The sequence below is a fragment of the Accipiter gentilis genome, chromosome 32 (assembly GCF_929443795.1).
Source record: "Accipiter gentilis chromosome 32, bAccGen1.1, whole genome shotgun sequence".
Taxonomy (NCBI): Eukaryota; Metazoa; Chordata; class Aves; order Accipitriformes; family Accipitridae; genus Astur; species Astur gentilis.
In genome coordinates, this window is record NC_064911.1 from 7,094,699 (window position 1) to 7,119,408 (window position 24,710).

Here is a 24,710-nt window from a genome sequence, read left to right on the forward strand (position 1 = left end):
TTCTTTTTTCTTTTAACTAGCTCACTCATTAACACATTTTACAAAGTTGTTCTGAAGTATCTGAGAACCATATAATTTACTCCACTGTGCTTTAGTTTCACTAAATGCAGAACACACTATCAACAGCTCCTCAGGTTGAATCTGCCTGTCAAAACCAGCAAATACTCTTTTAATTTTTTATTTCTGAATTGCTTTTTCAGTATTTTAAACACATACTATGATAATGATACTTTAGAAGTAATAATTAAAACCAAGCCTATCAGCTGTGTGGACTGTCAAGATTTGCATAAACAGAAGACGTTTTCTAGTTTCTCTCAGTTACTGTGTTCAAATTCATGAAGCTGAACCAAGAATAACTATTTTAATGGGTCCACAAATGAAAACAAATCCTACACAGACAGCATATGCAGGATTATCTTCTTTAGCTGGTGCTGATGACTCTACCGAGAAGTAGCATGGGTCCTTTGCTGTATTCCTAAATTTTGAGTGGCAAAACGCTATCCCACTGCAGACTATTCCCATAAAATTATTTGATAGATATTAAAATAAAAATGAAATTGTCTGTAACAACCTCATATATAAAAACATAAAGACAAAATGAAAAGATTGGTATTATTCTTTGATTATAGCCCTCACAAAATAATGCAACATCCACAGTCCTGCATACCAGACCAGCTGCTGTGAGAGTACTCTGTTGCAGAAAATGTCCAACACGCTGAAGAAATGAAGGAGGGCAAATCTGCAGTTCCTATTCTGCAGATCTATCGGATCACAAGCTGCCAGGACAGGGAGAGAATACAACCTAGAATAAACCTGCAGAAACTACCTCTTCTCCCTTGGTGCCCTACCAGAAAAGATTTTTGCCCTGTTTCTGGTTGTTAGAGAAGTGCTGCATAACTCATCACTGCCTGCAGCCCTGCTTCTCAGAAGAACTGCCATTCTAGACATCTTGGGAATCCCTGAATGAGTCTTCCAGAGCTGCTACTGAGAAGACGTAGCCAGAGGATTGAGGAGAAATTAATGAAAACTAGCTGTGCTGTTATACAGCATCTGCCCTTTGTGGGCTAATTTACACAGTCACTGCACGGTCATTTATATACCCACACTCACTTGGGTTGTGTGACATCGAGTTTACGTCTCATCTTGGCTAACTAGAAATCTTGGCAACTGGAGAAGACTTCTAGCACTTCCAAGGTTAGACATCTATCTCACGCTGTTTCTTATTTCAGTTCATTTTTTTTCTTTACTACTTCTTACACCATTAAACTGCTAAGAAATTCCTTATCCATTGGAATATTTATTCTTCCATCATTTACTGAGCCCTTGCTACAGCATGTGGGACATCACCACTGATTGTGTCTGAAGTGCTCCTCTATCTCATTTGCAAAGAGATTAAGCACTTCATTGTACACATTTTTTATACTGAAGCTATGATTTATTTTGCTTACATTTCTTTGTGATAAATGTTCTTCTCAGTTTATGGTGAGGATAGGTAAGCTTTTCTTTTTCCACAGTTGTTCCTACACTCTCCAGTCCTGTGTCACACCCAATCTAGACTCCACCTGATTTGTGTCAGCCTTCAGAAATAACAGGACCTTTGGGGGCTGTGCTGAGATCAGAGCAGCTCTTTTGGGGCAGAACCATGAATATTTAAGTATTAGTTAAAGGCCAAAGCACTGGACTGTTAAGGATAAGCATTCCAAAAACAGTCATGACAAATAAAGTAGACAAGAACATGTAAGACACCTTTTAACATAACAGTTCTGAGCTGTGTCACTTGAACAACTGTTTGAATGCTAAGATACTTCATAAAAAAGATGCCCATAATTGCTGAGATATTTTGAAGTATTTAATGGAATCCATGTCTGCAGAGGATTATGAAGAGCAAAGGATTCAGAAGTTGGCTTCAAGCGTGATCCCACCTGGTTTTTCTTATGTTAAATGTAAGGGTATCTCCAAACTCAGCTTGGCTCCAGAAAAGATCACAATGTAGGAAACCAGAAGTCCCACATTTTCCCAGTCCCCTCAAACATCTAAGAAATATTCACAGAAATAGCATGCATGCTGAGCAGCTCTGAGCTGAAAATGAGAGGGAAGAAAGAAAAAAGACCCAGGTGTATTAAATTCACAAAAAACAAACATTGTGATACAGCTCAAAAATAGACAAATTCAAACAGAAGGTCCTAGCAGTATAGCGTGAATATTAATGCTCCCATGTTTGTATTAAGATCTCACCTTCAGTATTGCAAACATTGCTGTACAACTGTGTCTGTAAGAATAGCATCCAAATGAGAGCAGATGTGAAGAATGGCTACTAGGATGGCAAACAGAGAGGCTTTTCACCCAAGGAAGTTAGAAGTTTCATTTGTTTAGTCCAACAAAGTTAGAGCTAAGGGGGGAAAGGCATAAGTGCCTTCTACAAGCAAATTAGGGAGGTATTTGAGCTACTGATGCAAAGGGTAGACTTGACAAAAGACAAAAATAAATTTAAACTGGCCACAAGTAAATTTAAACAGGGAATGAGATTGCTAACCATGAGAAGAGTGAAGTTCTTAAACAGCTTTCGGATAGAAGCAAAGAGCGTAGCTGAGCTGGAAACTGAGCTTCTAAATGGCTTGCAATCTGCCTAGGAAAGCAACAGCCCGCAACGTCAGGAAAATCCTCATGATTCAAGCAGCCCTAAACCAGGTAAATGGAGAAAAAAAGCTGCAGGGCAGACTGGAGACCCCAAAACCTTTTGAGCAGGTATTATACTGAAGTCAAAACATAGCGTTTCAAAAAAGCAAGACACTGTGAAGTGGGCTAAGGCTGCTACTGACAAGTAGGATGGGAAGAAAGGTTTCTATTTTCTGCAGTGAAAAGATCTTGTATCTCTAGTAACTGTAGAAAGGAGACAGGCTCAGGGAATAAGACTGATTAGGACATAGTAACTGTTCAGGCTCTACCTGAATAACAAAGAAGTCTTTAAGAATTCTCCTGCATGTATTAAGATTTCTGCACAAAATATGCCGCATGCTTAAACAAACAGTCTCTTATTTTCTATGTGTTTTTTTTCTTCTCTACTGCACCTTAAAATAAATGGGGGTGGAGGGGGTGGAATCTAATCTGTATTAAATGAGAGTGTTGCATTAGGGAAAATACTGAATGTTCCCATTCTTGAAGACTGCAATTGTTAATAGATGGATGTAATAAGAAAAAGGGAATCTGCTTAATGTATCTGCTCTGAGACTGGAAATTCTGGGCCAGCAAATACCAAGCACACAGAAATGTCCTCTCATTTAGCATGCAAGCAAAGGCTGGGTTCTCAAGTGGTTGAAGACTAGACTGCAGGGGAAGGGGAGGAGGCAAGGTCACTGAACCCCTAATATATAGAACTGTGGCATCTAAGGTATTGCATGAACTAAAGCCTGAGGGAAAGAGCATTAAAAAACAGACTTACATCTGTGTATGCACTAAGAGTGATGATCCCTGTCAGCCATGGTTTCCTGCAGGTATGTTCACTGTGACAGGTAATAAGGACCGGTGAAGGTTTGCTGGTGAATATTTGCCTAATGTCTGACCAAAGCACATGAAGTGCAGAGTATGTCCCGATACAGTGCACAGGTTCCCAGCTGTGTGCTAGGAATCTACTTACAGGGACAGAATAAAAAAAAAAGAAGTCAAAACCCAAAGGCCCTTCCCCTCTGTTACGTGGACCTGGTAGAGGAAGAGGAGTTCCTTGCAAAGGTAGATGAAGTAGTCCTGGAGTCTGAGTGAAGGTAACAGTGGTGCATCTACATCCAGAAACCACTTGGGAGAATCTCTGCTCTCTATAGGAGTAGGGAGGGGAAAGAGTGGCCACTTTGCCCAGTCTTTCTGCTTCCCCTGAAGGAGAAGGTTTCTGTAGTGCAGGGACCACTGCCTCAGTGGAGGTCTTCCCACAACATGGTTCCCTTCACACTCGTGTAGCCTTCAGCAAGACCAAACCAGCCATACTGCATGTTCAGAGAGGACACTGCATATGTTCATCCTCTGAAATCCTCACAAATTCAACCTGTGCCCTGTAGGCAGTCCTCTCTATTAAAAACTTGAAAAACAGAACCACAAGACAGCTGAGGTTGGAAAGCATTCTGGAGATTGTTCAGTCCAAATCTGTGCTCAAAGCAGGGTCAGCCAGAGCAGGTCCAGTTTGATTTTGAGCATCTCCAAGGATGGAGAGTCCACAATCTCTCTGGGCAACCCGTTCCCAGTGTTTTTTTCACCCTAACAGTAACAATGTTTTTTTCTTATGTTTAAGTTGAATTCCCTTTATTTCGGATTGTGCCCATTGCCTCTTGTCCTTCCATTGGGCACCACTGAGAAGAGTTGGGCTCCATCCTCTTTACTGATGCTCCACCAGGTATTTATACACACAGGCAAGATCCCCCTGGGCTTTCCCTTCTCCAGGCTGAACAGTCCCAGCTCTCTCGGCCCCTCCTCACATGTCAGATGCTCCAAGCCCCTAAGCATCCCAGTGGCCCTAAAGAACAGGTTTGTTCACCTGTTTAGCACAACTTTTAGAATAGGATCATAGGTATAACCTATTTATCCACTCCTAATTTAAATTAGAAGATGGTATCTTATCCACTTTCCATTGTGATTCACATTAAGGATTACAAACAGGTTTTGTACTTTGAAGAGACAGCATATATTTATGATTAAATACTTCCCGGGAGTTAACTTGTCATTGAAGAAATATATGTTTTTATAGACATTTGAGTGATTTGAAACAGAAAGGAACACTGTATTCAAACTATTTTCCAGAGCAATTTGCCCCTCCATGATCTAGTGCAATTGCCATTTCTTCTAAGAAAAACAGGGTCTACAATTAAGACATGTTAATAAATCTCTGCTAAATGTAGGCTATAAAGAAACACTGCTTTCGTTCTTTAAAATTACTTCAACAGGGTTAAGAGCACGTGTGCAGACATCACAGGGTTTGCAGATAATACGCAATATTTTTAGAAAGAAGTACGCTCACATATTTGTGAATAGAATATATGTTGATATCTGCCATCTATGGGAATGCCCATTAAGGGAGACAAAGATTGCATTCTTCATATTTTCTATGAAGTTTTGCAAATGTACAAGAAAATTAGTATACAACAAAGTGCAATGTTTTTGAGAGAACAAAATGACCAGATTTTGAGGTGTACTAAGCACCTACTGAGAATAACAGCTGATGGATTTCTCATACTTGTGAAGTCTAACCACAGCAATTAAAGTTAGTTAGCTTAAAAGAAAAAGGTGGGTTGTAAATCACATTCATTTTGGATTATAAGCCTTAGATGGCATCTTTTGAAACATCACCTTGTATTTAGCAAGATTGTAGCTTCATAACTTTAAACTTAAATGAGGTGACTCGAGTCAGTGCTGCTGTGGTAGTTTAGAGGAAGCAAAGACTGGCTGAACAGCCAGTGTTTTTCTCAAGCCCTCACAATCTCTCATGGGTTAGGATCCAAGATCTGAGCACTCCCACATTAAAAATAGAGTTCTGGAAACCAAGACTTTACTTTGCACACTGAGGTCAACAGTATTAGTCTGGAAGCTTGCACACTTCTTCCTGATCGGGGATTCCGTATGAAAGCATCCCATCTGGCCTTGCTCCCTTCCCTTATCCTACTTGTTTCAGCTTATTTCCACACTCAAGCAACCCCACATGGCGGTTTGACATAAGTATGTCAATCAATCTTAAATAAAGTTGAAGCTCCGCCTCAGGATTGCTGTGCTGCCAAATACCTGTGCTTTAATCACAAGGTCTGACAATCCTGGTTGATGATCCCATAGTACTATACCACACTCTAAGAAAGGTACAGCATGGGTCCATGCCAAGTATTGTATTTCATGTATACAGCATATAAAGTGCAGAAGAAGGTGCTGTTCTTGTGAATTAAGGATTTCCAAGTATATGCCTTTAAGGGAAACTTAGTTGAAATCAATGGGGCAACCTAGAAGAGAAATGATTAGAAAAACTGAAACCTCCCTGATTAGTCAGAAGAAGTAACAGAAATTCATGTTCAGAAGAATTCTGAGCACCTTCTCTCTGTGCTGTGGGGACTCTGTCATCTACCGAGAAATCTGATGAAGCGAAACCGAACAGGGTCATGTTAAAAGGTGGGAACCCCCTTCTATTCAGAAAGAAGTTCATGAAAAAGGAGAAGCTAAGTTTTTTCTTTTGCTGCATTTTACATGTCTGAAAATATGATCCATATAATCGCCAGCTTATTTCTGAAGAGTAGAAGCACACCTTTACATCTTTCATGAGCAGCAATCACAGAAATCAGGCAGTTATTTTTATCCCTATAAAATGTATCTGAAAGTTTAGTCTTTTTGAAGTTATTTATGGTAGTTAATAGACAGCCTAATTCAGAATTTTACACAGTGACATCTGAAAGTGAATTTTGATTTAATAAAAATAAACCAGATAGATGACATTGGAAAATTAACTACCAAGTTTCTCTTACACATGCACACACATACACACACTCAGATTCACTGTGACTTTGAAGAATCACACATTCGAGCAAGAGCATAACTTCATATCTGCGTACAGTCAAGCATCATAATCTTCACTAAACTTGCCATTGGATATTTTAAGAAATACCAAATAATATTGTACTTCCTGTGGAGAACTGCTGGCTGCCCAGTAGTAGTTAAAACAAGACTAGCAACTTATTACTGTTAGGCAGAATACTGGACTGAGTCAAGAGACCAAAGGTTTTTTTCCCTTTCTGACACTGAATATATGATCTGCAGTTCACTGGTTTTTGTGCTGTTGTATTCCCAGTTGTAACCTGGCAAAATTGTTTTCCCACATCTATAAGGGACTTTCTTCACAATAGATGGAAATTGTGACTTGAGGGCTATGCATTTTTATTCCACGGTGTATTTCATTCTATAATAAGCATGTACTGAACAGTAAGAACTCAGCTACAGCTAATTCTGTAACTGATGTACAAAGATGAAAGCTCAATTTCCAATCCACGGAAAGCTTATTAAGTAAATCATAAGGGGTTGCAAACTGGTGGTGACCCTGGGGTGAAAGGTTGAACCATCAACAATTTCAAACCTAGCCTAGCCTCATTTTTACTTCTCCCACTCAGGTAACTTAAAGAGAAGTTGTATGTGCTTAATGGTTCTTGCTACTTATCCAGAATACTCCTATCTTGGTGTCTGCATCACCGTACAATTGCATGCCCTGGCAGCCCTCTTAGTTCTGTTTCTTCTTGAGATAAAAGAAATTTGTCATTGGCCCAGCAATTACACAATTAATTATAAAGAGATGCCCACAAAACCCCTTAAGTCTCATTCTCCTTTATCCTCTAGCTCCTCTACCAGGAACCACTGGAAGGAATGTTAACAAGACAACAGAAAATATTTTGTCATGAATATGAAGTGGATACAGCCTCTTTCCATGACCACATGTTCTGCCTTTTCATTGCAGTACCCTCACGTTTAATTTATTCAATATTTAGCAAACATACTCATTTTTATTTCCTCTCTCTGCTTTGATCACAGGACGTCTTCAAAGAATATTCCATGTACACCATTCTCACAAGTGCCTTCATTTAATTGCTCAGGTAATTCACCACATGTGCTCACCAGGCTGGGGGAGCACAAGAAGTCTTCTGGCAGAACGCTCTCATGTGAATAGAAAACTCGGAAGTGATGAATGAAGCATTTTCTATTGAGTTTCTACCGCCTCGGACACCACGGGCACAACCAGGAACAGCAAAGATGCGTGCAGCTTAGAAATCTGATTTCCATGGAATTGTGCCAGTGAAAACCAGTCACTCAAAACTCTCAAAAAAAAGCACAAAAAAGGAAAGGTACAAAGAAAGGCAAAATTAATTCATCTGGAAACAGGAAAAGGACACGGGAGGTAATTGCTGCCTTCTGTAACACCTATTCCAACATCTATTATTCTGTTCAATTATGTCTATTGCCAGGGTTAAGTATCAAAACGTCTCCAGGAATCACGGTTTACCATGATATGAACAGGGTTCCCGTGATCTTAATACGCGGTTGGAAAGGAGCATATTACAATGTAGAAGAACAGAGCTGCATTGGCGAGGCAAATTGAGAAGACTCCTCTCTGCAACAGCTCAGAACAGTTTCCAATGTGCCATTGCTATGTAGATAACACTGTGACAGGCACTTTACAAATTACTCGGAATTTATGGGCCAGATTGTGACACCATTACTCATGCTGAAAACCAGCATGTAACGGCAGCAGCCGCACTGAAGTCAGCAGACGACCAGACCTGAAGTCACGAGCGAGGGTTTCACAGTCTAGCTCAACTCTGTCCCCAGGCAGATAACCTACGGACCCGCAGATGTGTAGACAGGTTTTGCAGCAAAGGTACATAACAAATCGGAAGAAATGTTTTCCAGCAGCAAAGTGGGGAAGGGGAGGAGGGGCAGGGAGAGAAGCTGGAGGCTCCTTTAATGCTTTGTTAGGCTTGCTGGCTCCAATCTTAAAAAAAATAAGCATCTCAAGGGATCGAGGATTTTTTTCTTCTTCTTTTCTTAGCGCAAAATCAACTAGAGTTTTCTTAAGGAACAAAAAAAGGTGGCAATGCTAATGTTAAGAATATTGCCTTATCGGTCAGCTACATAGAAGAAATAGAAGAGTTGTCAAGACAATATTAAAGGTTTTAATGATATGCCAAAGCTCCTTTGGGAGGATACAGACTCTCTAAATCTTTTCTGAATGCAATACCAAGTTACAAATTACCCACATCTCGTTCCTGTGTTCTCCTTTATCTCTTCCTCCACTCTTCCTCTATGGTTGCTATAGATTTTGTATTTTTATTTTCTTTGTGGAGTTAAGCTCTAGTCATACTTGATCCTAGCCATATTAGCTTCTTTTTTATGAAAGGGGAAGACTTTTATAACCACAGCAACAAATTTCTTTGTGACATGATTTATCTCATTCCTTTTTATGGTGGTGAGGCTTTTTTCCCCTTTAATTACCCAACAGAAGCAAAGTCTCTTACCCTTTCCTCATCTTTATGCACTTTGCTTTCAACCAGTTCCAGATGACAGCATGGAAGAAAGTTTTCCAGCTCAATACAGCCACCTTCTCTTATATATTTGGGCTGACTTGCACTACAGAGAACAGGCTACAGAGTTTGCACTGACCACCCAGTGAAAGTGTCTTCTGCTGTAAGCGCTTCTTGCAGTAATTCCTTTCCCCCATACTAAATTGGCTCTTCCTCACAGGCTCTGTGAAGATCCCAGCCCTTCCAGACCTTAGCCGTGGAGTGAGGTCTCATTCGCTCACATCGCATCTCTTTGTCCGCTAATTTCCTTGGAAGCTCTGCAGCACCGACGAGCTGAGTCCTCCATCCCTCAGCCCCACAGCACTCGGGCTTGCCGAGCACTCCCAGCTCCATCCTCTGCCTTGGCGTCCCTTGGTTCTGCGCCGTGATGTCCACAAGCTCACGCCTTGTAACTCAGGCAGCCTGGCAGCATGCCATAGGAATACACTTCGATTAAACGGTCACAAGGCAAATTCAGCCATTTCTTTTCCCTCCCCCTCATGCCCCATTTTCTGATGTTTGCCACTGTTTCCATGGGAATTGCATTTCTCCATTCAAGACCAGGATTTAATATGCATACTTTGGAGGGGCGAAGGTTTCTCTGGCAAGGAGCGGCTGTGCCAGTGGGTGCATACGGTCACAAAACGGCAACGGGAAGGTCTGAGCTGAGTGACCCATGGATGAATACCCACGTTTGCCCGAATGCGGAGCGACGAGTAAGTTTGCTTTCAAGGACTTGCATGATTCCCAGGCCGTAACCAGCCTGGGGGCTACCCTGGCACTGGAGAGTAAGGAGTTCGGGATGCTCAACCACTTCTGCTGCCTTCTGTCCTCCCTGGCAGAACCTGCTGCCGCTGCCTCGGCGGCGCACCGCCCTGCCGCCCCTCCGCACCGCTGCTGGCACCGGCACCGCTCCTGCCCGTGGCGGTGCAGTGGGAAGCGCAGGCAGCTGCCCACCTTCTGCTGGGACATGACCGCTCCCCTCCAGTGAGACCGGCACAATTTTTAAACGCTGCCTGGGACAGGGCTGTATCTGGAGGGGGAGAGGTCTCTGTCTTTCACTGGCACTCTATTTCCCTTTTATTTCCTGAAGAATCATGGCCAGGGAATCCCAGGCACCCCAAAACCTCCTTAAAAGCTGAAAAGGCTGTGGCACATCAACTGTAATCCCTGGTGGCACCAGGTCTGGCAGATTTTGAGTGCTGTGAGCGGTGCCTCTCCAGCCCCAGCCCTCGGCAGCTCTCAACCGAGGCGGGGGTTACCCGCACAGGCACGGCCAGCTCTGCCAGGGGTCTGGGCAGGCCTTGGGAAAATATTCCTATACTGAATAACTGACTGACATTTAGCAACGCAAAGCCTTTTGTGCAGCTAGGGAAATGTCACGATGCATTTTCTTTTCAAGGAAAAGTGTGCGCCATGCTTTACAAATGGACGTTTGCAGAGGGGAGAGGGACACTGGGGAAGGGACCTTTACTTTGTTTGCGGCAAACAGAAGCAAAACTCTACCTTTTCAGGTGAAGGTAAATATGTCAAACTGCTGACATCAGAAGGGAAACTCCCTCCCTCCGTGTCACCTTCACCTAGCTTGCATTGCTTTAGCAAAGCCAGAGGTTGCTAAAAAACACATGGAATGAGAAATAAAATAGCCCATAATTGCAACAGTTGGAGGGGAGTTTTAGCTCATTCTTCATCTCTTTCACGTGCTGTGTTGAAATATGAGGCCAAGAAGGAGGCCAAAAGACTTAAAAAGCCTATCATGAGGTAATTCAGCCACAAGCCCCGAGCAGGGGAACACAATAATAGCAGTGTGCTAGCTGTTTGCACAGAACTTGAAGTATCAGAGCCCCATAGACCCTAAAATGCACAATTAAAAATGAAACAACTCCTTGGGGCCTGGAGATTACCCACATTTCCCCCTCCAAAAATGTTTCACTCAAGTATCCTATAAAATTAGTAATTGCTTATGGCACCTGCACAACGTAGCTGTCGAGAAGAAACCCATAAAAGAACCGAGGTTACGTACCCATATTTACCATTGTGTCCTCCAGCGACTGTCACACGTGCCTGTGCTTTATGCAAAGGACGGAAGATTCAAGCAGCACCTAACTGGTCTTCCCAGCTTTGGGAGAGGCAGCACGACATAGCCAACCTGTCCCGTAGGAGGGCCCAAGTTCTTCAGCAGGACCCTACAAGGGAATCGTCCACAGAGGAAAAAGGGGGCCAAAGAAACGGACTGCATGGGGTCCATCGGTTGAGCAAGCACAGATCTGCTCCTGGGTTTGCTTCCTCCTTGAGGCTCTCCGACGGTAAAGGCAGAGCCCAAGAAAGCAGAAGGCGGCGGTTTGCCACTTGGCCACAAGCGCAAAGGTGGGCTTATGTCACTTTTGTAGCCCCAGGACTCCCCTGAGCACTGTGGAGCAACCACCCCCGCTGCTGCAGGCGTTTTGGGCAACTTCAGGCATCTAATGCAGGTGGAGGTAATACGAGTTGTGAGCCAGGGAAGAGGCAGCGAAGAAGTCCTCAAAGCCAGTGCTGAGGCTGAAACCCAAGGCCAGCACACTGGAAAGACCATCCTGGCAGCAGGCAGATAGAAATACAGGGCAGCACAGCAAGCACAGACCCAGTTTTTATCAGTTGCTGGGCATCATGTATAGACATAGTTGTACTACGCATGGGATGGCAAATATGCAGAAGAAATAAGTGGAATTACAAACCAACCCAGACTGTTAGGACACTTACTTGCCAAGAGGGCTACCTGCCCCACAGGCATTTGTTGCAGGGCTTCCATGCTTAGCCAGATCCATCTGACTGAGGCGGGGTGGGGGGAGTGTCACAACACCGTATACTTATTTTGCATGCTTGATCCCATAACCATTGCTAACGTGGCATTTATAACTGCCGGATCAGACTGTAGAAAAGCAAAAATAAAAAAGGAAAAATTAGCTGTAGTAAGTAATCATCTCACTGCCCAGCTCGACTGAATCAGTGAAGCAAAGAGAAAAATAGACCCTTTTTGGAACGACTAAATACATACAGAAGGATTTTGTATTAAAGAAACACAAAAACACATACCACATTTAAAAGCTGAGAACTCTAGCTTAAATGATAGCTTTCAAATATTAACATAGATTAATATCCACAGTTTACAAAGTGGATAAATTAAGTTATTCATATCCCATATAGATGATATGAAGTCCCCCTCGAGTGCCAGTCATTTTAGCTGCTGTCTTCAAATTATTCTTCTCAACAACGAGAAAACAAGAGAAAGGGGTGTTAGCAATCTCACAAGACTGGCTTGTATTTTCTTGTAGTAATAGCAAAACCTTCATTAGAAGATAAAATCTGAACGCAAAGGCAGTAGCTGTCTCAACCAGACGGTGGCACTATAAGCACTTGCTATCATAAGGGCATTATAAATAGAAAAACAAAAATCCCAAATAAACCAGGGTAACAACTGCAGTATCATTTTACAGCACTGCATCTTTTAATTTATGAGACCTTCACAGATGGCTAAACACACATGAATTGCCTGTGTTACTGAGCCCAAACCATTAGCTTAACAAACAGCATGCTGAAAAGAAATAGAGTGTCTCGTGACATTTTAAAAAATGCTTTTAAAAGAAAAACAAAAACCTTTCTTTCCCCACTCCCCTTCTAGGCCAAGTTTTTCAAACCATTCTCAAATAGCAGGGAGGAATCCCAGTGGGCTGCCCGATGACCTCCCTCACCACACCACTAACATCAGCGCATGGATATCAAAATATATCAAACATGGAAAGTACAGGGCACTGAATTCAAAACTGCTGCTTGAGCAGATTAAGTGGCAGGGTGTGCAGGACAGCAGTCTGGTATTCAAAATGTCATCACCAGCAATTTGTGAAACATACAGATTACATGTTTGCTATGGGGTATAAAGCAGAAATGTCAGGAAGATAAAAAAAGCTGGAGGAAAGTCTGGCTCCTCTGGTGGCAGTGGCACTTTTGCCATTGGCTTCTGTGTGGCCAAGATTTCCCCTGGAGGTTCAATTTAAAATATACAGGGCCTGACTTTTTCACAGAAGTGTGAAACCACGTGCACTGGCAGAACTGTTCCTGGTTTACAGGAGGAAGAGTGACAGGTGAATCAACCAGAAAATGTGTCTGAAAGCATAATGGTTGCATGCCTATTGGAGGGAAAGAAAAAAAGCATGCAGCTCTCTGGACATCAGACTAACCAAGTTCCCCTGCTAACAACAAAGTTACTTAACATTTTTCTCCTGCTTTTATTGTGTTTGCCATGGTTTCTCTAGAGGCTTATTTGCCTTCCTTTAGGCATTATTTTTGTGGGATTATTCCTTTTTAAGAACTATTTATTGCTTTCCCAGGTTAATCTCTCAACTGTTCTACTTCTTCATTCTTTCCTGGGGAAAGTGGAAAACAGCCATTTTGTTGGTCAGTATTCCTTCTCTTCTCTGACATCAATAAATGTCACATTCATCTATACTGCTTTAAACTAATTGATTTCAAAGCATTTACAAAATGAAACCTGCAACATCACTGGTTTACAGATGGGGAAATATGAGCGAACTCATTGTTTAGATACTGATCCTGCAAACACTTGTTCATATGAGTAACTTCATGAGAGCATTTGATGCAGCTACTTAGATACATCAAGTTACTTGTGTGCAAGAGCATCTAAGCACCAAGTCCTTATCCGCTAACAGCAGCTGCAACTGGCTTCTCTTCTCCTTCTTCAACTACCTTGAAAAAAATTGTAATTCTCGAGAAAAACGTTGGGTTTAGCAGTAGCTTCTCAGAATGGGAAGGGGAAGGAAGATAGTAAAATCCAAAGTTGCGGTAAAAAAAATAAAAAATCCTGATTTGCAAAACACTCTAGATTAAAAATAAATAAAGGATTTTCTTTGTTTTCTTTAACTGTGAAAAAACATACAGTAAAAAATTTCTCTGGTCTTTTTCACATTGAAAAGCCAAAAACTGTGTTTCCAAAGACTTCTCAAGTTTGGTAGCAGCAACAGCATGTTTGAGGTTACACAGGAGGTTTCAACACATGACATTCCAGCTGCTGAGAGATGTGGCTAATATCAGGGATTTGCCTCGATTGTATAAAGACACTTTGTTCATAGCAAAATCACTATTATTCAGTGCATTGCAAATGAGAAAAACTGTATAACCAAACTACAGAAGGCCAACAGCCATACTGTCAAAGCAACGATCATATTCTATAGATACACAGCACACATAGGAAAGGCTTAATGTCTGGCTTCTTACTCCAGTTCTCCTGAAGGAAGATTTTTTCCAACCTATACATTTATGATAGAAAGGCAGATGACAAACATGGGGAAGGTAACAACTTGCCAAAGTCTGATCTATGTGAAAAATATTTCCCTCCTTCCTGGACCTCCTCCAGTCAGGTGTATTGCTCCAGACTTTCTGGGACTCACATCTTCTGTGAACAGTGTAGCAACTGACCCTTCCAAGCTACCATGGAAAATAATCAGTGCCATCTCAGAAGACCAATTCCTTAAAACTGATAACATTACTATGCACACCCACTGGACTAAATGCTGCTTTTAGGTGGGATCTTCCGTTGTTTTGATCAGCAAGCCAGTCTTTCCTATGCTGCCTAATTTTCTCACACTGGGTCAAATAAGAGGTAACAACAGATTAAAGAGAACTCTAGAGTTCTACAGAAGGAAAATGACTGGAGAACCTGAAGCAGCACATTCATATCATTTAACAGGCTGGACAAAGTCATTCTGAAATTAGAGCAAATTTTCTCCTAAAGCTTAAATCACTTCCAAAAGACATAACCTTCTACAAAATAGACTCCTTTGGTTTTTTAGTCCTGGACTAATGAAAACATGAGGAGTTAGCTTGCCTTAGGTTTAAAAGAGGTTAATTATTGCTGTGATCCGTTCCCTCACTGAAATGAAAATGCTCTGAATCAAGATGAGGGAAGAACAGGTATCAGTACAAAACTTAAACTATATGTGAGTGTGTGTGTATGTGTGTGTACTTATTTATTTTTAAAATTTTTTCTTCCTAGAATGCAAAGAAAGCTAAGGACATGTTTCGGAGTGAATAATCAGACTGACTAAGTGTTCCTTGAGGAAACAGAAAATGAGGAAATGTCACCATGATTTGCTTCTTGCTTTACTCAGAAAAAAATTATTTTTACTTCTGGTTTCCCAGTGAAAAAAAAAACACACACACAAAAAAGATATCCTCATGGGGACATGAGCTCACTTCTGCACACTCTGACATGTTAGTCATTCCCACTTGGTTCCTCTTGTTCAATAGCTTATCCTTGCTTAACTTACGGAAAATAAATTCAATGGGAATTTATCAGGCTACCAGAGCAGTGGGGAAATAGCTTACATTTCCCTCTGATATTGGACCGCTCTACTTGTTGAGGCCAAAGCATTCAACAGAAACTCATCAGCAGTGTTACAGGAGATCCTCAATCACCACCACACTGGGGCCAAAGTTGTGATGAATTAACATACAGCTCCAAACTCAAATTCAATGACAACCTACCAGCCAACCCCTGCAAAGGTCTTTGTGCAGAAATGCCTCACACAGCAAAGCTTTGATTCAACATACACTTTAAGCAGCCTTCTACATGTCAGACTCATTTCTCCCACTCCTTAGCTTCTCTGCCGGATCTTTTATCCTTCTCAGCAGTGATCAGTCAAAAAAGGAAGCCTGTAAGGAAGAATCACACAGGGCTCTGGCCCACTTGCTGGTATTGCAGTGAGGATCACTCGGTAGCAAAACTAAACTACGGTTTGCTTTGCGAGTCTAGCCTGCTCACGTGTGTGTGCTTTCCTGAGCGCTCACCATGTTCTCACTGCTGGTTGGGAGCAGGACCGCCACTGCTGCAAGCAGGAGCAGGATCTGGCCCCAGGTGAGGTCACTGGGTTCACAGTGAAAGGCTGTTTCATAAGGGGAAGAGCACCAAAGCACTCTTTCAGATCCACTTTACCTGTTAATTTTGGCTTATCAGTAATACAAAAAAGTCATTTCTGTTCCCAGATTTGGTCATTACCTTCCTCCTTTTATCGCAATTTATAGTTTGCGATAATCCACATACTGTGATATAAGGTGGAATAAGAAACTTAGCAGAGTCTCCGCTTAAAATGCTTCAGTACCGTTTCCTCCAACTTAAGTTTGCAGCTCTTGTCAGACCAAGCTCCCCTCCTATGCAGAGCTCGGACCAGAGTGGATGAAGAAAACACTGTCTGGCTATCTATCTGCCTGGTGATACACGACCCTGACGGGCAGCAAGCTTGTATAAAGGGGTCCTTCTGCAACACGCACTCGGCCGGGCAGGGAGCAGGGCTCCTTCTGCAGAGAGCAGTGCGAGATGCTGGGAGAGCTCAGGAGGACAGCAGAGTAACCCTGCCTGCAGCCAAAGTGAGCATGTGAGAGTCATCTACCTCCTGGAAAACCACTGTAATGCACAAGCTCCACAGGCCCACTTGTAAACCAGAGTGTCTGTAAAGCCTCAGAAAATGCCCAGAGACAGCCTTCAAATCCCTAGCGCTTCATTCCAGAGTAGTGCAGGAGAACGCGCCCAGCAGTGAACTGCCTCAAAATCAGGCAATCTGGGGGTTCCAGAAGCACATGATGTGAGAAGCTCATGACCTGAATTTCTTCAGGCTTTATTTCACCACATCTGTCTGGAGTGCAGTCTTAGCACTAAATGACGTCACTAAGTAGGGCCAAATTTACCCTTACGGTTCTTCAGAGAAGTACCACAGTGTAGAGAGACGCTCAGAAAAATGCTGGTTTGCTTAGCCTGAAACACTGTGTTCATTCAAACTCTGGTTCAAAGGGTTTTCAGCAGCATCATGATCCCTGGCCTGTCCTCCTTGGGGCCAGGAACCCTTCAAATTACACGGCTCCCTGGCTACTGGGGAACAAGGACTCTCTGGTGGTTGATGGCTCCCTGAAGCCCAGGCAATGCTGGGCAGCTTTGCCAAAGTGACATCCTTGTCAAATTGCACCAGCGGTAAGAGCTATGCAACTGCACATGGCACCTATTTCAGAAATCCATCAGAGATTTCAGGGAGGGAGAAGAATTGATTCTGCATCTCTAGATGCAAACCTAACTTTAAAATGATTTTTTTTTTGTGAATTGGGAAAGAAGACTGGGGGTTTTTTGCTAGCTTTGTACATAAATACTAAAAACTCTCTAAGCAACAGCTCTAAAACAGAGCTGGGATAATTCACCGCAATCATCAACACTCAGGAAATCATACACATCTTTTAGTGACACCTCAGACACAAAACCAGACTCTCCCTGGTGCCGTAAAACACAGAAACTGAATCTAGATTAAAAATATATACTGCTATTACGTACTACCATCGCCAGGCTTCAGCAGAACTAAATCATCTTTCTACTAACAGAGAAAGCAACCTCAGCTAAAACCAACTAGAATAACTGAAACAAAAATCAAAAGTAGTAGTACAGAAGTGACTGCAGAGGGAAGATAAAAGCCACTGACAAGAACAACCCAGGTCGTGACACAGCCTTTCGCGAGCCGGCTGCCTCATTACAGGAAAGCCTGCAAAACCCAGGCAGGCTCTCAGTGTCGATAAAATAGAAGCAAAAATGGAAAGATAAAGCCCTCTATGAAGTCTAAGGGGAACAAGTGTGTGCCTGTGGTGAAGGAGCAGAAACTTCTCCGAAGAGCTGTTTTCTGGCTGGGTGCGGAAACTATGAAGGAGGCCAAGAAAAAATCATGCCTTCAAGATGGCTGGGAAAAAAATGACAGGCCTTTAATTAAAAACTCTGTGTGTAGGAAAGCTGTATGTGGTCCTGGAAAGTGGGGAAGACAGCAGACAAACTTCTTGCTAGATGGGCAGCCTCGTGCCAAATGAAGACTCAGTAACTGACAAGCAAACACAGAGGATACAATCCCAGCGTGAATGGATGTGCTCGATACCCTGGCAGCTAAGTCTGGCAGCCACTCGAGGGTCTCTGCCTTTCACACTTTGGCAACACATGTAGTACCGAACCAAGCCGAACCCCTCGCAGCACGGAGTGGGTCCGCGTAGCCTGGGGCCCAACAGTCCTGCCTCCACTGCAGCCCTTACAGACCACTGCAGGCCAAAAGGCTCTTTAATTGTCGTGGAGTACTCCTTTTTTTTCCACATATAGGTAACTAATCCAACAGGAGGGCTGATAAGCAAGCCTAGATTTTATAAGCTTGTTCCTACTTGCATTTTCACTCTGATGCTCTTACTGACAACAGGGACATACGTGAGACATTTCCAAAGCACCCTGGTGGCCGTGGTGTCTCTCTGGAAGAAGCAAACTATGGGAGAGGGCACTAAGGACTCACACTGCTCTCACCCTGGTCTTGGAGCTGTGAGGGCAGCTTGGCATGTCACGTTGACAGCTGAGGACATCCCAGGAAAGCCAGGGAAAAAGACTTACTGGAGGCAGCCTAGACAGAGGGAGGCAGAGGAAAATTCAAAGATGTTTTCTTTTGAAAAGGTGAAAAGAATGATGACAATTCTTACTGCTCTTCAAAGGGACCCTACCTCCAGGGATAAAAACCTGAAAGATTAAGAAAGAATGAAACTGAGCTAGGTAGACTCATAACTGGAATGAGAAATGATTATTTTATTCTGCGCCTTTTCTGCCTGACTTTTGAACAGCTATGATAAAAAAACCCCTTCATTTCAAAACTTCCTGAGGCAGAAGCCACACTTTCCATCACAGATAAACTCTTCCAGGTAATCCCATCAAAGCCAAATACTGCTTAGCTTGTTTGCTATAAAGAGACCCACTGATTCCAAACCACTACTTCCCTCTTCAATTCATCACCTTCAAGAAGGAAATATTCTTCTGGAATGTACATGCATTATTATCCCCACACAAATCCATTTCTAAGGCATACAAGTCCCCCAACTCTTGCCCTACAATTACCTATGGCAGTGATTAAAACCTCATTTAATGTAATAGTAATATTGAATATTTGCAGTAAGTATCTGACAACAACCAGAAGAAGCTCCAATCAAGATTAGAGGCTGTGCTGTGATTTACTGACTGTCAGAAAGCTCTTGGTAACTGAGAGTGACTGAGTTGGAAAACCTTTCTGCATCATGTAGAGGAGGCACAAGTTAATAGACAAAGGTCAGAGGTAGCTGGAGTTTGCTTGCCTCCCCGCCAGACTCATCACTGCTCCTATAAAGAGAGAGGAAGGCGGCCGAATGGAGCTACTGGGAATAGCTCAAAGCCAAATGAGCTCTTCAGTAAGTAAAATTCTCCCTAGGTCCTTCCTAAGCCAAGAGGAATGGTAAAGACAGGAGGTAGAAGAGACAGAATTAACACCTGTACATTAAAGGAAAACGTATCAAGGCATATGAGGTGCTAAGATATTATGGGAATGGGACCATGTAACCACTTCTTAGGGGACCTGTACATGAAAAGGTGTCTGCATCACAACACCATGTGTAGCGGTATGTCACTGTCACACACCCTGCACTGAGCAGTGGGAATCCTGTGTAGAAAGCCAGATTTGATGAGAGAGAATGATTAGGAAAAGTGATGGATGTGGTTTGCCTAGAAGGTTGCGTTGAAAGACATGAAAAGAGTAGAGACTTTACATTTTAAAAATGCCACATCAGAGCTTTGTTTATTTGGTCCTGCGAGTGTGTTATACATTTCCTAAATGGCTAGCTTCCAAAACAAAGGCAGGTCTTTCATGTGACCTACCTTTACATGACGACAGGTAAGATACCTGCACAGATAGCACGTCAGGCAGGGCTCCTTTCACAGCCAGTGGCGAGCAGCTAGCAGGAGGCAGTTCACCTGACCTCATCCAAACGTGCAGTAGAAGGAGATGAATCATGCCCTACGGGTGTCTGAACCTCCCCACTGACTGCAGGTGGAGCCTAGATGACTAACTCTGACACAGATATTGAGGACACTTACTTTTGGTCAGATTAATCTCTTCCTATTCCCCTCACCCTCCCAAGCATCCACGTGCCTCAGTAGTGAAGGTATGGTTAGGGCTTTAACTCTTTTTGAGAATACAAATCACACTTGCTGGTTCTGGCCCTGTAGCGCAATCCACAGACCCGGCTAGAAGGACTTTTGGGGCTGTAAAAGACATCAAGGCTTTCATTTGCCTTCACCGCCCAGAGGTTAGTGCTGCCCCGGTCATGCCGTGTGACGAGGGGACATGACTCCATCATGTAGGTTACATCAGCATCGCTCTCTTACATGGAGCTCACTGAAGCAAAGGAGGCCCTGCAGAAAGCTGCCCCTTCTAGGTGAGGGAACGGGCATCCAAACAGGCAAGCCCAGTTCAAAAAACCAAAAGCTTGTCGTACCTTAGCGATGCAAACTTTTCTAAAATGTCAGCCTAGTCATCAATCTCAGAGCCAGGTTCAGCCGAGCAGAGAAGCGCACGCTTAGTTTCAAGCAGACACTGGCTAAGGAAGGTCTTCAAGAAGCAGTTTGCTCACACGAGACCTCTGCAGGGCACCAGAGCCTCTGCACAGCGCTCAGCTATAAATACCTGCCGCTCCTGAAGCGAGCAGCAAAGCTGCTGCTCATTCGACTGTGACCAGAACTTCACCCCGGCCATCTCTTCGGTTTTGTGCACAACCAATGGGCAAATATCACAGTTTGAAGTCAGAGAATTTATTATCCTGTAAACGACATTTTGATAAGCCATCCCCTTGCCCTTCCCTGTTCTTAGTTGAAAGACTAGCCTGCTTTTACTGCGCAGTAAAAATAACCCTCCTGTATCATGTTCAATTTCTTTCCTACCACTCTATCAGAATGTTTGTTCTTCTTTATCACTGACATCAATATTTATCCATGTGGGTGGAAACTGTTCTCTCTGCTCGCCACGCTGTTATCACGTTAAAGTTTAACATCACTAAAGAGGTAGTAAATGACAACTAAGCCTACATAACCCAAAAGGCTTTATTTATTTAATTAAATAACACATTTTACTGAGAAAGCTGACCATATTGTTCCATTGATCCATTAGGCAGTATCCTAAACACATTTTTCACAGTAATGAGCCTCTCTTGACTGCCCTTCTTTTGATAATATAACTCCACCTTTAGAAGTGTTGGGCACAGTCTGGTCTTATACTGGCTTAACACCACTATGGCAGGTAACTACATAGTATTGCTGTTGACATACAAAGATATACAAGAACTGGAATCAGATCTGCCACCTCTCTGCTTATCAAATTCCCTTTGTTTTTTTCAGCTTCATAGTTTCCCAACAGTTTTGAAAACAGAGGAGAATTAGTAACTGTTTGTTGTTTTTTTTTCCCTCTTCAAAGGTTTTTCTAAACTGTCTGCTGGGAGGAATGTCGGCTCCAAACTCCTGGGCCAGCACAATTTAAATATGTCTTTATGTCTTTTTGTGAACTAATTCATTATTGAGATTACTTTCCAATTTTAACAAGCATTCCAGTAATTATTAGCCACTGCTAGGTAAACTCTGAAATAGCTTGGAGTTCGAGTTCAGTTCAGACAAACATACAAAAGTTCAGATTCTTATCCAACTGCTTGCACTTTTTGAATCTGCAGAACACATCTGGAAGCCTATCGGGTTCCCTATCTTTCTGCTCCCACATGACAAGTCATGCCAAGAATGCTCCAGTTGCATTTTTTCATGGTGCTTCTGCATGTCTGGTTTTGGTTCTGTGCAGAACCAAGAAATACAAAGGTTCAGGAAAGGGAAGATAATGGGTGAGGCCTTGAAGGAAGTTCTCTTCCTCAGAAAACAGGGTGTTTTCAAGAGCCTACCAAAAGCTGTAGAGTGAACTATCCCTTGACAAAGGGCTGGCTTCAAAAAGAATTTAAGCCCACCTACAGCTTATGGCCCAATAATACCTTCCTGCACACCTCGCCTCCCTCCCCCAGATAGGATCCCAGTCCCTCAAATTGTTCTGAACTTTCTAGGTGCACCCTACTCCAAGCGCTGCCCTGCTCTGGTGCCTTTAGCTTCCACTTCAACTCCACTGGTCTCCAGACACGGAGCTTAAATCCCCTGGAGTGCCCCCCCCGCCAAGGATGCTTGAAGCACACCTCAAACTGGCCCAGGTTCCTCACCAAAGGCACTCAGAAGGATTTCTTTTTAAATAATGCTATAGCACGTGGAGGTGCCCAGCTAGTTAGCTTTTAACCATATCTGCTAAGGAAATGAAAGGGCTAGAAACAACACGCTACAGCCTGTGGGGAGTCAAGCACGCTTTCCAAAAAAGCACGTTAATCTCCAGGATGGGTCATCCTGGGTGAGGAACACCACGCTCTCCTGTTATCGTCTGGTCCCTGTGAAGCCAAGACGGTACGAGCTGTCAGTGTAGAGACATGGGAGCAAACAATAGTGCAGCGCTTGGGGACGGAATGAAGTGGAGGCCCAGGGTCACAGCCGCCTCCAAGCCCTCAGGCCCTCTGATAACATGGTGATGAGTAAGAAAAAAAATATTCTGCCTGCAGTAGTACTGGAGAATTTTCCAAAATGCTCTGATTTAGACTTTCATTGCATTTTGCATAATACAGAGGCATGTTGTAATTACTCTTCAAAAAGCAGTTTATCCAGGGTCAGTAGTAACTAACTTGTTAGCAGTACAGGCACTGAAGACAGAAAATGGAAGGGGAAGGCAATAGTTTTCTCTTGTTTGATCAGCAAGAGCATCAAGCTGCGGTGTGGATGGAGGTCACTAAACTGGGCACAGCACAGGCTCAGCAATGTAAGTAAAATTGGATTTTTCAGCTTCAGGGCAGCACTGCATAGCCTCCCCCCATGAGCAAGAGAGGCAAAGTAGATGGGACGCAAATTGAATGCCGCCCACGATGCCCTCGCGACTTCACCTGCTGGGAATTACTGCACTACTTTGTCTCAGAAAACCTCAGGATGGTTTGGGGAGAAGCTGTCACAAAGCAGGCCTGCGTGTGCATTAATAGGATTATGCTTCACAGGGCTACAGAATAAAATAAGGAATTGGTCAAAACTGTTTTGTATGTATGGGTAATCTGCATGCTCAGGTATTACAAACATCACTACAAACTTTGTTTTTCACCTTTATGTTTCAAAACTCAGGAGAAGTACTTAGGGTCATGGTATCTGCAGGAGCAGAGAGAGTGATGTTTGAAACACATACGGTCCAATAAACCTTGCATATTTTGATGGCAACAGCATTTTCCAGGAGGATCACATAGATGAATATGAATTGCAAAATCAGAAACCGGGGCTAGGCACACCTGCCCTTTCAATTTCTGCAGAAGCAAAGAGAAGATGAACAAGGATTAGTTTGCGGAAGGTGCCTACCCACACTAACACCCCCTCCCGCCGTGCACAGAAAAGCACTGCCAACATTTGCAATCTCATTGCAGCTATGCCAATGTTTGCTCTCTCCCCTACTCCCCTTCAAACTCCAGTTACAGAAACCAAGAGACCGCATGAGGTTTTTCATTTTCTTTTTTTTTTTTTTTTTTTTTTTTTTTTTTTTTTGAAGACCTGGCATTTTGATCTCTCATGGTTTCAAAGAATAGGTTGAAAAGATAAAGCAAATTTATCTCACAGGCTCTGAAAACAAACTCTAGAACCCTTAGCTTACATAAGAAAAAAATCACAATTTTAAGCCCACCTGTACTTCTGTGTAGCTATGCATTGTGTTTTCTCTTTTTTTAGCGTATCACATGGCCAGTTTCATTCTAATGAATTATCACAATCGCCTTTTCAAAATATGTTGAAATGTTTCCAAAAAGCTGCGAAGTGAAATCTGTTCTTTTGTTACAGTGAATTGCTAGCCACAACTCCGTATGGAAACAGAAGAAAGTTGCTTTCTTTAAAGACGTGTTCATGTAAGACGGTCCCTCTTTTACTCGTGAGATGGAGAGAACAGGCTGTACACTTTGATGCAGGTATCTCTTCTTTCCTTCTCAGAGGCAGTGAAACCAGTGCAAGACAGATGAGTCTGTTTTCCAGCGTGTCCCTTGCATCGCTTCGCGTTTGATGGAGTAACTCATGTGCAGCCTTGGGGCTGAATCCAGCTGTGTGGTTTCACTCCAGGCTGGACTACCCACCAAGGGCCACCTGGATGAAGCCATGGGGCTGGAGTCCCACGCTGGCCACAGCCATCTATGCCGGGATGTGCTTGGATCCGCCAAAATCCATTACCAGGGCAAACCACTGTGGCTGTGAGGAGCAAGACAATTAAAAACAGGAAAAAGGAAGTAGGGGGAAATGGGAAGATTAATCCCATTGCATTACAACTGTTCTTATTTAGTGAAAAGGAAATACAATTAGGCGGAACATATTAAGTACACCTACACAGATATCGAAACATCTCCCTGGTGCACTTGAATTCCTGCCTGTAGATGAAACAGGCAGGCGCCGCTTCCTTAATCAAATTAGAAAACTAAACTTAAAATTATCCCCCTCCAGAGAGATATTTACACCTCCAAACGTATTCAGTAAAGTAGAATATGAAGCTGAAAGGAAATAACTGAATTATTTATTATGGTTTTCTAATGGTCTAGGCTTACAATTTCAGACAGTAAAATGTACAGTAGAAAATGACTGATTACAGTGTACACCGGAAATTTTGGGGAATTAAAAGAAAGCTGCTTTGCATAATAATTGCACACTTCCATTTCTGG